The sequence below is a fragment of the Panthera leo genome, chromosome D2, assembly GCF_018350215.1.
Source record: "Panthera leo isolate Ple1 chromosome D2, P.leo_Ple1_pat1.1, whole genome shotgun sequence".
NCBI classification, from domain to species: domain Eukaryota; kingdom Metazoa; phylum Chordata; class Mammalia; order Carnivora; family Felidae; genus Panthera; species Panthera leo.
The window spans coordinates 15427882-15441406 of NC_056689.1; positions in this window are offsets into that span (position 1 = coordinate 15427882).

Consider the following 13525-nt stretch of genomic DNA (forward strand, 5'->3'; position numbering starts at 1 on the left):
GGACACGGCGGTGAAGAAAACAGTCTGCCCTTGTATAGGTCATGGTGCAGTGGGGAGAGACACACAAATTCACAAGATACACAAGAAAACGTAGAGATACAATGCCACATGTTGGTAAGCCCATGGAAGAAAAACAAAAAGACGGGGAATGCGAAGGGTGTGCAATTTTATGGAGGGTGATCGAGGGAGATGTCCCTGAGAAGATACCACCTGAGCAGAGCTCTCTGAAGGAAGTGAGCCTTGTGGAAGTCTGGGAGATGGCAGTGTAGAAAGACAGATCAGTGTGTACAAAGGTCCTGAGGCAGGAGTGCTTGGCTGAAGGAGGAACATCAGCAAGCCTGTGTGGCTGGAGAAGATGGCCACTGTAACAATCCAGATGAAAGATGATCCTGTGTTGGTAAACGCCACACAGCACAGCACCAGCCTGTCGGGGGGGAAGTGGAGTGATGGCAGACCGGCAGGAGAGTCGCACAGGCTTTCCCAGTCTTCAACAGTCATGCTCGGGTCTTTGCAGCCACAGGACTTCGCTCCACCAACAGACTGGGCAGGGTACTCACCCACGAGGATTCCCCTTCTAATGCAGACAATGGAGGTTGGTTCGTGTGACGTACTAAGTACTGGGACAGCAAATCCCCACTAGACATTCCCGGTCACAGCCCTGCGGTTCCCCATCAGGGTCACACACACTGTCCCTTCCACCTCTCTTTGCCAAGGTCACCTGAAGTTACAGCGGGTGGCTGGGAAAATTGGGTCTGAGGAGCCTCTAAGTGAAGCAGCTGTCCTACCTGTTGTGGACAGAATTGTCAAATGACTCCCCAGATTCCCTGCCCCCCAAACCGCATGCACCGTGCAGACGCGTTACGTTAAATCGCCTTCAAATGACCCTATGCCAGCGAGGAAATGGGGCCTCGCTCCTACAACCTCAAAAACCTGGACTCTGCTGACAGCAAGGATGAGCTCTGGAATTTCCCCGGAGTCCCCAGATGAGAACTCAGCCCGGCTGAGCAGAAAACCCAGTTATGTTTGTGGCTGGCCTTTTGACCTCCAGAACTGTCAGCTTATAAAGGGGTGGGATTGTAAGTTGTTAAGTTTGTGGTAATTTGTGACAACAGCGATGGAAACCGATAGACCGGTCACACATTTGCACGGGCGCACGTAACCCGCATCCCCATCCCAGAACTTTCCAGGTCAGCTTCAGTCCCGGGCTCTGGTACTCTGCTACTTATATTTGGAGCGATACTGGGGACACAGACTGTACCTTTTGACTGGATAATTGTTAAAGGATCTGTGAACATATTTTAAAACTACCTTAAAATAGACCTCTCGCGAGCTAAGCACTTGACATATATTAACCCCCTGAATTTTTATACTCCCTGTGAGGCAGAGAGTCTCACCCCCACCCCCACCCTCACTTTATAGATACATCAAGCCTCAGAGGAACTGAGTAACCTGCCCAACCAAAGTCAGAAAACTGTTCGGTACGAAGAGTGAGACCAGGACCAGATTTGGTACGTTGATTCCTTTCCCATCATCCCCTCTCAACACCATGCTAGGTCTGAAAGCTAGTGAATGGGACTGGATATATGAAGTGTTAACTTGTGACAAACAAGTAATGGGGGGCATTTTCAGGCAGATTCTGTTCTTACTCCCCCCCCCAGAAACAACCCCCACTGGCTAGTGAAACAAAGATCCTGGATTCTTGATTTTGGTCACCCCAGTGTGAGATGGGGCATATGTTCATAGAGATGAGGATAGACAGAACTTCTTTTTTTTTTAATTAAAAAAATTTTTTTAATGTTTATTAGTTTTGAGAAAGACAGAGAGCAATCAGGGGGAGGGGCAGAGAGAAAGAGAGAGGGATACGCAGAATTAGAAGCAGGCTCCAGGCTCTGAGCTGTCAGCACAGAGCCCGACGTGGGGCTCGAACTCACGAACCATGAGATCATGACCTGAACCGAAGTCGAATGCTTAACGGACTGAGCCACCCAGGCACCCCAGACAGAACTTGTTCTACCTGAAGACCCCTACCTCTTAGTCCTTGTTTCATGATGACGCAGCAAACTGAGTCAATCAAGAGCAGAGTAGGGAGTTATCAGAAGAAACTCAATACCTGACCCTGTTCACTGCTCCACAGACCCTCACATTTGAAGAGCTGAGAATAGTTAGCTTCTAGGCTTCCCAGCATGATACTAAGAATGCCTTCATACCACTTTGGTGCAGGAGACTAGAAATGATGGCATTGCTGCATGGGAGGACTAGCCCAACCTTGAGTTTCCTGGGGTTCCTTCTTGGTACGGAAGAAATGCAAAATGTTTGCACACACCCAGAAGAATCATATGCTCTCTGTCACAGGGCCTTTGCATATGCTACTTCTTCTGTTTCAAAGGCTCTTTCTCTTACCATCTTCCCCTAACTACCATTTATTTATCATTCCTGATCCCTCAGAACATGCCACGTGTCCCTGATACAACTCCTTTAGCCTCCTGAACTTCTAGTTCATTTTTCTTACCCTAGTCATTACTGAATAATTAGTGATTTAAATTTATTGAATGACTTTAGAATGAAAGCTTATGAGAGAGGGAACTGAACCAGGCTTACTCACCACTCTATTCCCACTATCTAGGTGTTCAGTTAATCTTCCTAAATAAATGAATCTCTAACTCAATCGTTTATTTTCCAGCAGAACACTTTTGAAAGTCCTCCTTTATGTTACAGATACTTGGGAAGGAAATACAAATGAATAGCAGCAGCCCTCTGCTCACAAATGAAGACATACAATGTCAATGTCGTCAATTGTATTTATCACTTCTGCTTAGAGAGTGCTCAGCAGGTGTTCTAGGGTAACAAAAGATGTAGATGATAGGGTCTTTGCCCTAAAAATACAAATAATCTACTCGGGAAACCACACCAACACGTACAACACAATTAGATAGTGACAAGTACGAAACCAGCACAAAACTCAACACTCTGGACACTCAACACTCTGGACACTATTCGTGTGGCTACAGACAAACAAACGAACTAACAAGCAAAACTAGAAAAGCACAAGTGTTGGCGAGGATGTGGAGAAACGGGAACCACTCTACACTGTTGGTGGGAATGTAAAATGGTTCGGCCACTGTGGAAAACAGTACGGTAGTTCCTCCAAAACTAGGATTATCACATAATCCAGTGATTCCATTTCTGGGTATATATCTAAGAGAATTGAAAGCAGAGACTTAAAGAGGTATTTACACAGCTATGTTCACAGCAGCATCGTTCAAAATAGCCAAAACGTGGGAGCAAGTCAAGTGTCCACTAATGAACGAATGGATAAACAAAGTGGTCTACCATACAATGGAATGTCACTCAGCCTTAAAAAGGAAGGAAGTCCAGGGGCGCCTGGGTGGCGCAGTCGGTTAAGCGTCTGACTTCAGCCAGGTCACGATCTCGCGGTCCGTGAGTTCGAGCCCCGCGTCAGGCTCTGGGCTGATGGCTCGGAGCCTGGAGCCTGTTTCCGATTCTGTGTCTCCCTCTCTCTCTGCCCCTCCCCCGTTCATGCTCTGTCTCTCTCTGTCCCAAAAATAAATAAAAAACGTTGAAAAAAAAAATTAAAAAAAAAAAAAAAGGAAGGAAGTCCTGACATGTGCTATAATGTGGAGCAACCTTGAGGACATCGTGCTACATGAAGGAAGGCAGGCATGAAAAGACAAACATAATCGTCCCTGGACAACACAGTGGTTAGTGGTGCCAACCCCATGAGCTGGTGAGTATCCATGTATGACTTTTGACTCCCCCAAAACTTAACTACTAATAGCTTCCTAGGGACCAGCAGCCTTATCGATAGCATAAAGTCTATTAACACCTACCTCATATGTTGTCTGTATTACCTACCGTATTCTTACAATAAAGTAAGCTGGAGGAAAGAAAACGTTATTAAGAAAATCATAAGGAAGGGAAATCCATTTGTAATACTGTACCATAAGTGAGCCCACACAATTCAAACCTGGGTTGTTCAACCATCGGCTGTATTGTATGATTCTACTTATATGAGGTCCCCAGAAGAGTCAAATTCATCAAGACAGAAAGTAGAATTGTGTCTTCCAGGGGTTGGAGGAGGGGGAAATGGAAGATACTGTTCGATGGAGACAGATTTTGAGTTTTGCAAGATGGAAAGGGTTCTGCGCATGGATGGTGGTGATGGCTGAAAAGACACGGTGAATGTAATTAGTGTCATGGAACCGTAACACTTAAAAATGGTTAAGGGGATGCCTGGGTGGCTCAGTCAGTTGAGTGTCTGACTCTTGGCTTCGGCTCAGGTTATGATCTCATGGTTGGTGTGTTCGAACCCCACATCCGGCCCTTCACTGACACCAAAGAGCCTGTTTGGGATTCCCTCTCCCTCTCTCTCTCTGCCCCTCTCCTCCCTCTCTCTCTCTCTCTCTCTCTCTCTCTCTCACACACACACACACACACACACACACAAATAAACAAACCTTAAAGAAAGAACAGAAAAAAGAAAACAAGGGTTAAGATTTTACTGAATTAAAACTTAAAAAATCATTATATGGAAAATCAGCAGAAGAAAAGAGATCCGTAAAGCCTGGAGTGTTCAGAGAGGGGCCTCTGAGCTGGGCTGCAGAGGACGCATCCCTGATGGGGTAAGGACGGGAAGGCGAGGCAAGCCAGGAGGGAGATCTTCACTGTTGCCAATAACTCCGAGGTCCAAAGTCGGATCTTATACCCGGGAAGGGCTTTCACTGTAGCTGGAATCCTGGCAAACTGGTACCTGAACTGAAAGGCTGGTGCAGATCCTTGAGAGGGATCGCTCTGGGCCTCCTGATATGGCCCCACAGGCCTGGGAAGGATAAAGACACCCGGGTCGCCTCTTTGTCGCTAGCAAAGGGTCCCAGCTGGAGACTTCCGGCACGCAGAGCTGATAGACCCGGGCTTCTGCTCCTTTCTTAAGGCGCCCTCAAGTCAGAGTGGCTGACCGAGGGCTTTGGAGGACCACCCTCCCAATCAGGCCGACTGTAATGTGGGAGGGGGAGGGGGCAAAGAACAGGACTACATGGGGTGGCGGTCCTTGAGCCCGTAGGTAGCAGGAGAGCTGGGCGGCGCGGTGCCGTGTCACTTTCAGGCAGTCGCGCCCCACCCCGCTCACATGCGGCCCCCACCCCACCCCAGATGAGCAGCCTCCCCGCCCTCCCGCAGACCTGAAGCTTGGTGGTGGGGACCCTTACCCGCAGGGCGGGACACCCCAGACCCGCACGAGCAAAAAACGCGGCCTCCCAGCCCGGCTTGCCGCTCTGCCCCAGGCGCACCAGTGACACCCCCACCCCCCACCCCCCACCCCCCGGGTGTGACCGCTTTTCGTAGAAATAAACACTCAGAACCGTGAAAGGAACCCCAAACTGGGAATGCAAGTCGCTGAGCTGAGACCAGATTGTTAATCTTACCCTCGGCAAGCCGTTCAGCTTCCCTGGGCCTCCGTGTCCATCACTGAAAAATAAAAATAAAATTCCTGCCCGGCAGGACGCTCACGTGTGCTCTTAAGAATGAAGTGAAATTATTTATGGAGAAGCTCTGAGAAAGCGTCAAGTCGATCAGAGTCCCTCCGTGCCTTGAAGGAGAACGGGCCACATGTGTAACTGGCACCTTCTCTTAGGATTTGTATTTCCAACCCCCCTCCCCCCCTCAAGCAGTTCTTAGATTTGTTTTGTATACCCCAGGGTTGCCTGGTTGTTGTTTTTTTTCCTTAAATTCTCATTATGTACAATTTCAAACATGTAAAAATATAGACAGAATAGAATCAAAGGCCCCGTGGACCCAAAGCCAGCTTTAGCAATTATCAACACATGGCTGATATTATTTCCTCTGCCATCTACCCACCCTCTTCCTGTCTCCTCTTCAACCCACTCCAGATTTTTCCAAGCCAACTATCAGACATCATATGATTTCATTAATAAATGTGTGCATATGCCTTTCTAAAATATTAGGATACTTGGGAAGACATAACCACAATACCATTACCACATCTAAAATATTATTTCTGGGTATCATCAAATATCAGGTTGGTGTTCACATTGCCCTCATGAGCTCATTAACTTATTTCTGGTTTGTCTCGGATCTCCGGATATCTGTTAAGGTTCATACGTTGTAATTAGTGGAAACATCTTGTATGCCTTTCACAGAAAGGACCCCTTCCACCCATCACTCCTTCTGTTTTTGTTGAAGACACTGCTGGTTCGTCCTATACCTTTTTCCAGTCTGGGTTTTGCAGACGTGTGATGGCACTGTTGAGCCCGCTCTTCTGTGCCCTGTGTTCCTTCTAGATTAGTGTTCCGTCAAGAGAACCCAGCCTACCCCTGGGACGCCACTGACTCTCCTTGTGTCCCGATGGAAGTCAGGTTTGCGGAGTTTAATCTTCCTCATATAGCAACTCCTCTTCCTCCTCCTCATCAGATGTGAGGTTTATTAAGCTCACCTCCTATGTGCCAGGCACTGTGCTGAGCTCTTATGGGCACTATCGCATTCCGTTTTCCCAAGTTCGACATTCATTTTAGCCATTTTATGCCTCCAGATATGCTGCAGCCTCCGGGACCAGACCAGGCCAGCACTCCTGAGCTGTCCCTGGGCCCTCCTTGAATTCCCCCCGCCCCGCCCCATAAATCCATGGAGCCAAGGAAGAAGCTGGCCTTGCAGACCGCAGCAAAGATACCAGAAACCCGCTTCTCATAATGAGCCTCCAAATCACAGGCACCCAGAGCCAACCCTGCCTCGGGGCATATGAGATTATAAAGTCTTCTTGTCATTTAAATCATTTGGAATCAGAAAAATTTTAACTGATGGGATAGAAAGATACTATCAACTAATGTGAAGCAAAACAACAGCATAGGATATTACAAGGATAATGCAATCACAACCGTATAGAAATAAAGTTAAATTCAAGATGGCTAGGTGAACAAATGGTGGGGAAGAAGAAATCCAAAATGTTAACCGCGATGCGGGTGAGCAGTGGGAAAACAAGTTCATTTTCATCATTATCTTTCTCCATATTTAGTGCTTTCCAAAATCGTGAATAACGTTCTTGAAAATGTACACATATACACCCCACCCCCATACCAGCACATACAATGTTGTGGGATTTGGGCACAGCCAGGAATTAAGACCCCAATTCCCCACAAGCGCCCTGAGGTTCAGAAAGGACATCATCTGGCTTGTTCTAAGGCGTAACTTGAGAATTCGATTTTATTTCACTGTTTGTAGGTGCCTTGCTGAAATCCAAATGTATCGTGCCGTGTTTAGATCCGTTACGCGCTGCGGTTCGCTCGCTGCTCCGAAAATGGCTCATACGGAACTGTTTGGCACAGCTATAACCCTCTGCAGGGACTCGGTGAAGTGACCCGGGAAAGCAGCTGTAAGTTTACAGGTGACACCCGACAGGCAGGAGGAGCAAGCCGCGGGCAGCTGCCGCTTGGAAGAATCGCTCCACTCTGGGCTAGACTCTGGGGGTGCTGTGCGCCCATGGCCTGCGCCGCCCCTGCACGGCCAGGAGCTCCTTAGAAAGGACTTGGTCATAGATTCTGCAAATACTGAGGACCTGAAGCCACTAGTACCTCTGCCCTGTAAGTTCTGGGGGAGCACCAAAATTAGGTGACTTATCCCAGCAACACTGCAATGGAACCCAGAATTTCAAATTAGGAAGTCATGTTTTCTGTAGTCCCTATGGAAATTCAGGGGACAAGGGCCCCCTCAATTTTAGCCCACCCAGGGGGCTCAGAGTCGGGGGAAGGGGCTAGAGAAAAGAGGTCGCCTGCGTCTGGGGATGCAGTGTTGGGTGATGAGAAATGCATGGCCCCTGGGTTTGCAGTGTGCCTGGGGTTGCTAGAAAATACAGGTAGACAGCGTGTATGTTTTTTAGCCATTTAATATTCAAGAAGTTCTTCAGCCAAAAACATTCTTGTTCCTCTGAAATTCAGATGAAGGAAGCATCCTATATTTTTCTTGGCTAAATCTGGAAATTCTAAGGGTGTTGTGTCACTAATTGTGCGCTGGCAAGTGTCCCCTCCCTACCCCTCTCCTTGGTAACATGACCAACTTGGACCAGAAAGCCCCTATGGGGTCCCTGGCTCTCAAATTCTGTTTCCAAGATACAAAAGGGAGAAGGAAAAGTGAAACCTGAGGCTTAGAATATCTATGAAGGCAAAAAAAGAAAAAAGAAAAAGAAAAAAAATGACAGATGGTAAGTGGCAGGAAATTTACCCAATATCTCCACAGTACCAAACTGATCCAGTTTACTGGATTTTTCTCTTTTCATTTAGCAATTTGAGTGTTTGTAGACTTAACAAGGCCAAAAGGCAAGGTTAGTATCAAAATATTAAAGGGGGCTCGCATCAAATATTTATGAACGAATCATTCACTTTATTGTTATCAATTGTGATGAAAAAGTGGAAATAATTGAAATGTCCTAAAATAAAGGGATGTTTACATAAATTATGACAGAGTCATACTATAGAATATTATATTTTATGTAGCCAGGAAAAATTTCTGCTTATGAAGAATTTTAATTAGCATAGGAAAATATGTTAAATGTTTAAAACAAAGGAATCAATACTATATAAAGTCTAAAGTATAGATGTATATTTTATGTATGCACAGAAATAAGCCTAAAGGTGAATGATTTAGACCTTGGTATTGGTTACCTCTGAATAGTTGGATTTCCAATGATTTGTATTCTTCTCACTTATAGTTTTCTGTATCTTCTGTTTTCTACAAAATCATGTATCACTTTTTCTTGGTGTCCCTGGGTGGGCTCAAATGTATCACTTTTTTTTTTAAGTTTATTTATTTTAAGAGAGGAGGGGAAGGGGCAGATTGAGGAGAGAGAGAGAGAGAGAGAGAGAGAGAGAGAGAGAGAGAATGAATCCCAAGCAGGCTCTGCACTGTCAGCACAAAGCCAGAAGCCGGGCTCAAACCCATGAACTGTGAGATCATGAACTGAGCCAAAACCAAGAGTCGGACGCTTAACCAATGAGCCCACCCCAGACGCCCCTCACTTTTATAATCAGAGAATATTCACGTTCTGTAAGTGGAGAACTCTTTGACAAGAAATGGACATTGGTCCATCTACATAGGTGTCAGTGTATAAACCGCTTGTTGATATATATATACATAGATGTGTGTGTGTGTGTATATATATATACATACACACATATATATGTGTATATATGTATGTGTGTGTGTATATATATATGTGTGTATGTTTATATATATATGTGTGTGTGTATATATACACACACACACACACACACATCTATGTATATATGTGTATATATATATATTAATGTTTATTTTTGAGAGAAAGAGAGAGAGAGAGAGAGAGAGAGAGAAAGACAGGGCGCGAGCAGGGGAGGGGCAGAGAGAGAGGGAGACACAGGATCTGAAGCAGGCTCCAGGCTCTGAGCTGTCAGCACTGAGCCCGAAGTGTGGCTCACACTCATAAACCACAAAATCATGGCCTGAGCTGAGGTCAGATGCTTAACCAACTGAGCCACCCAGGTGTCCCTAAGTATCAGTGTGTAAACAGTTGGTTAATATATTTTTATTTAAAAAAAATCTTTTTTTGCTTTGATTCCTTTTTTTTTTTACCTTTCTTCCTTTCTGAGATTTCAATCACATGCATATTTATAATAGCTGGGTTTTTTAATTTAATTTATTTTTTAATTTACATCTAAGTTAGTTAGCATATAGTACAACAGTGATTTCAGGAGTAGATTCCTTAATGCCTCTTACCCATTTAGCCCATCCCCCCTCCCACAACCCCCTCCAGTAACCCTCTGTTTGTTATCCATGTTTAAGCGTTTCTTATGTTTTGTCCCCCTCCCTGTTTTTATATTATTTTTGTTTCCCTTCCCTTATGTTCGTCTGTTTTGTATCTTAAAGTTCTCATATGAGTGAAGTCGTATGATTTTTGTCTTTCTCTGACTGACTAATTTCTGTTAGCATAATACCCTCTAGTTCCATCCATGTAGTGGCAAATGGCAAGATTTCATTCTTTTTGATTGATTGCTGAGTAATACTCCATATATATATATATATATATATATATATATATATATATATTACATCTTCTTTACCCATTCATCCATCGATGGACATTTGGGCTCTTTCCATACTTTGGCTATTGTCGATAGTGCTGCTATAAACATTGGGGTGCATGTGCCCCTTCGAAACAGCATACTTGTATCGCTTGGATAAATACCTAGTAGGTCAATTGCTGGGTTGTAGGGTAGTTCTATTTTCAATTTTTTGAGGAACCTCCATACTGTTTTCCAGAGTGGCTGCACCAGCTTGCATTCCCGTCAGCAGTGCGAGAGAGCTTCCTCTGAATTCACGCCAACATCTGTTGCTGCCAGAGTTGTTAATGTTAGCCGTTCTGACAGGTGTGAGGGGGTATCTCATTGTGGTCTTGATTTGTATTTCCCTGATGATGAGTGATGTTGAGCATTTTTTCATGTGTCAATTGGCCATCTGGATGTCTTCTTTGGAGAAGTGTCTATTCATGTCTTTTGCCCATTTCCTCACTGGATTGTTCTTTTTTGTGGGGGGGTGTTGAGTTTGATAAGTTCTTTATAGATTTTGGATACTCATGTCATTTGCAGATATCTTCTCTCATTGCATCGGTTGCCTTTTATTTTTGCTGATTGTTTCCTTCACTGTGCAGAAGCTTTTTATTTTGATAAGGTCCCAACAGTTCATTTTTGCTTTTGTTTCTCTTGCCTCTGGAGACGTGTTGAGTAAGAAGTTGCTGTGGCCAAGGTCAAAGAGGTTTTTGCCTGCTTTCTCCTTGAGGATTTTGATGGCTTCTTGTCTTACATTGAGGTCTTTTACCCATTTTGAGTTTATTTTTGTGTCTGGTGTAAGAAAGTGGTCCAGGTTCATTCTTCTGCATGTCCCTGTCCAGTTTTCCCAGCACCACTTGCTGAAGAGACTGTCTTTATTCCATTGGAGATTCTTTCCTGCTTTGTCAAAGATTAGTTGGCCATATGTTTGTGGGTCCATTTCTGGGCTCTCTATTCTGTTCCATTGATGTGAGTGTCTGTTTTTGTGCCATGTTAATATATTTTTAATTCTAAATTAAATCCTTTAAATTTGAAATCCTTTAAATCTTTAATTCTAAAATTCTTTAAATCCTAAATAATCCTTTAAATTCTAAAATAACCACTAAGAAACAGATTGAGAACTGGAAATGCAGTTATTGAGACATAAATCTATATTTGGGGGCCAAATCTTTCTCTTTGGTTATTACAAAATTTCACGATCATTCACACTTCCTGTCATTTTCCACCCCCAGAAATAAATGAGGTCTGCAGTAAGCGATTGGCCTTCTGTGTATCTGGCCGAGTCTTTACAACCACGGAGAATCCGGGGTGGGGGAGGAGGTGTCATTTCAGATGCGTGGAGGGTGAGGGAAAGCCTCTGTAGACACATGTGAGCAAAGCTCTGAAGAAAGCAAGGGAGCCAGCTACGCAGGTGTCTGAGGGAAAAGCATCTCCAGTAGAAGGAATAGCAATGCAAAGTCTTTGAGAGTAAGCTGGCGGGAGAGTAGTGGAAGCGGATTATAAAACACTATGTAATTTAAAACAGTGCGGACACTTAACAAATTAAAATTCAAAACGGAAATGCAGGGTAATATAACCGTGCTTATTTGCACAAAATGATTACAATAATTTTTCAAAACTTAACTCATACCTCACCATGGGTTTATTATCCAGGGTTCTCCAGAGAAACAGAACAGAATTACGTGGTTATGGAGGCTGGTAAGTTAAAAAAAATCTTCTGGGTAGGCCAACAGGCTGGAGACCCAGGGAAGAGGTAATATGACCTTCAAGTCTGAAGGTCATCAGGCAGGAGAATTCCATCTTACTTAGGGTACCTCAGTTTTTGTTCTATTCAGGGCGTCAACTGATTGGGTGGGGCCCACCCACCTTATCAAGGAGAATCTGCTTTTCTCAATATCCACTGGTTTATATGTTAATCTCAGCCCTAAACCACCCTCACAAAAATATCCAGATAATTTTTGGCCAAACAGCTGGGCCCTATGGTTCAGCCATGTTGACACATATAACCTTAACCATCACAGTGGGTGATGTGGTCTGGTCATGATTTAAAGTTGGCTGTTCTGATTTAGCTGTACGATGTCTGTCTTCATCAAGTCCTACCAGTGCCTTGCTGTGACTGTGCCTCGGGAGATCATTGGAGGCCAGAGCCAAATGGTCTTCCGGTGCCCTTTTGTGAAGGGCCCCTCACTCTCTCTCAGATACACACACACACACACACACACACACACACACACACACGCATGCACACACGCACGCTCACCTGCTCTCACTGAGGGCCCAGCCCAAGCAGAGGAGTGAACTCAATGCTTTCTCCGTGGCCTTGAGGGACCTTCTCACTGCCACACAATTACTGCCCTTGTTCCCTCGTGGATATTTCCTCTTTTAGCAAATTCTATCCTCTCTATTTAAAGATGACCCCATTAATCATGTTACCTTCTGCATCCGATACGGTGTGGTCATAGAAACCACACTTCTGAGGGGGACACAGAATAAGGGAATCAGGGTTAGAGCTATTCAGCCTAACACCCCCAGAGTTCAGTTAGACTGCTGTCAGGAAGGGAGAAAGGACAAGGGCACGGGTACTCTGCAGCCTGTTTCTTGCCATCTCCAACCTCAGTGATATGGGTGACCTGGGGGGAGAGGCCGGCACCCTTACCTCGGAATCCGGGCCTGGAGAAGCTGAAGGAGGAGCTGTGACAGGAGCGAGGGGAGCTCACAGTCCAGGCGCACCCCCAGCAACAGGGGAACTGGTAGATCAGCGACGATGCCCAGCACTGACCCCGTGCCCGGTGCGGCGAACTGATCCTCTGAAGGCAAAACACACACACACAGCTGCTGCTTTACTCCTGCCTTCAAATCCTGCCGGAGATGTTTCCCGAGGCCGAAGCTAACCCAGAAGAACGGAGGCGGGGTGGAAATTCTGGAAGATGTAATGCCAGCGTGGTTAAGGTGACACAGCCCAAAGTCGTCACAGCCTCCCCCATGTGAACACGCCATCCACGGACGCTGCGCTTTGCCAGATGTCACCTCCCAGTCAAGACGATTGCCAGCTCAGGTCTCCGCCTAGCATAATGCAGCAATCTGTATAGTAAGATTGAGACAAAAGACGGTGGGCTAACCCTGTATCCACCTTTGTGTGAGCGTCCTTTTCTAGCTGGGCCACGCTCGCCCTCCGGTGCCCTGTAACTAACTGGTCTTGAGATCAGGGTTGACCACAATTAGCGCTTATTATGTTCGCTGGTTGGGGAAAGACAGAGAGAAAGGAGCCATGGTTAATGCACACACATTCAAATAAAGAAAGAACGCTCAAAAGGTTACACTCTTTATTTCTACGATTGGTCACGTGGCCGTAGCTAGCTGTATTTATAACTGCCTGCTTTTACGACCCATTCCAAATTCCTTTTGTCCTCAGCAAGCACCTC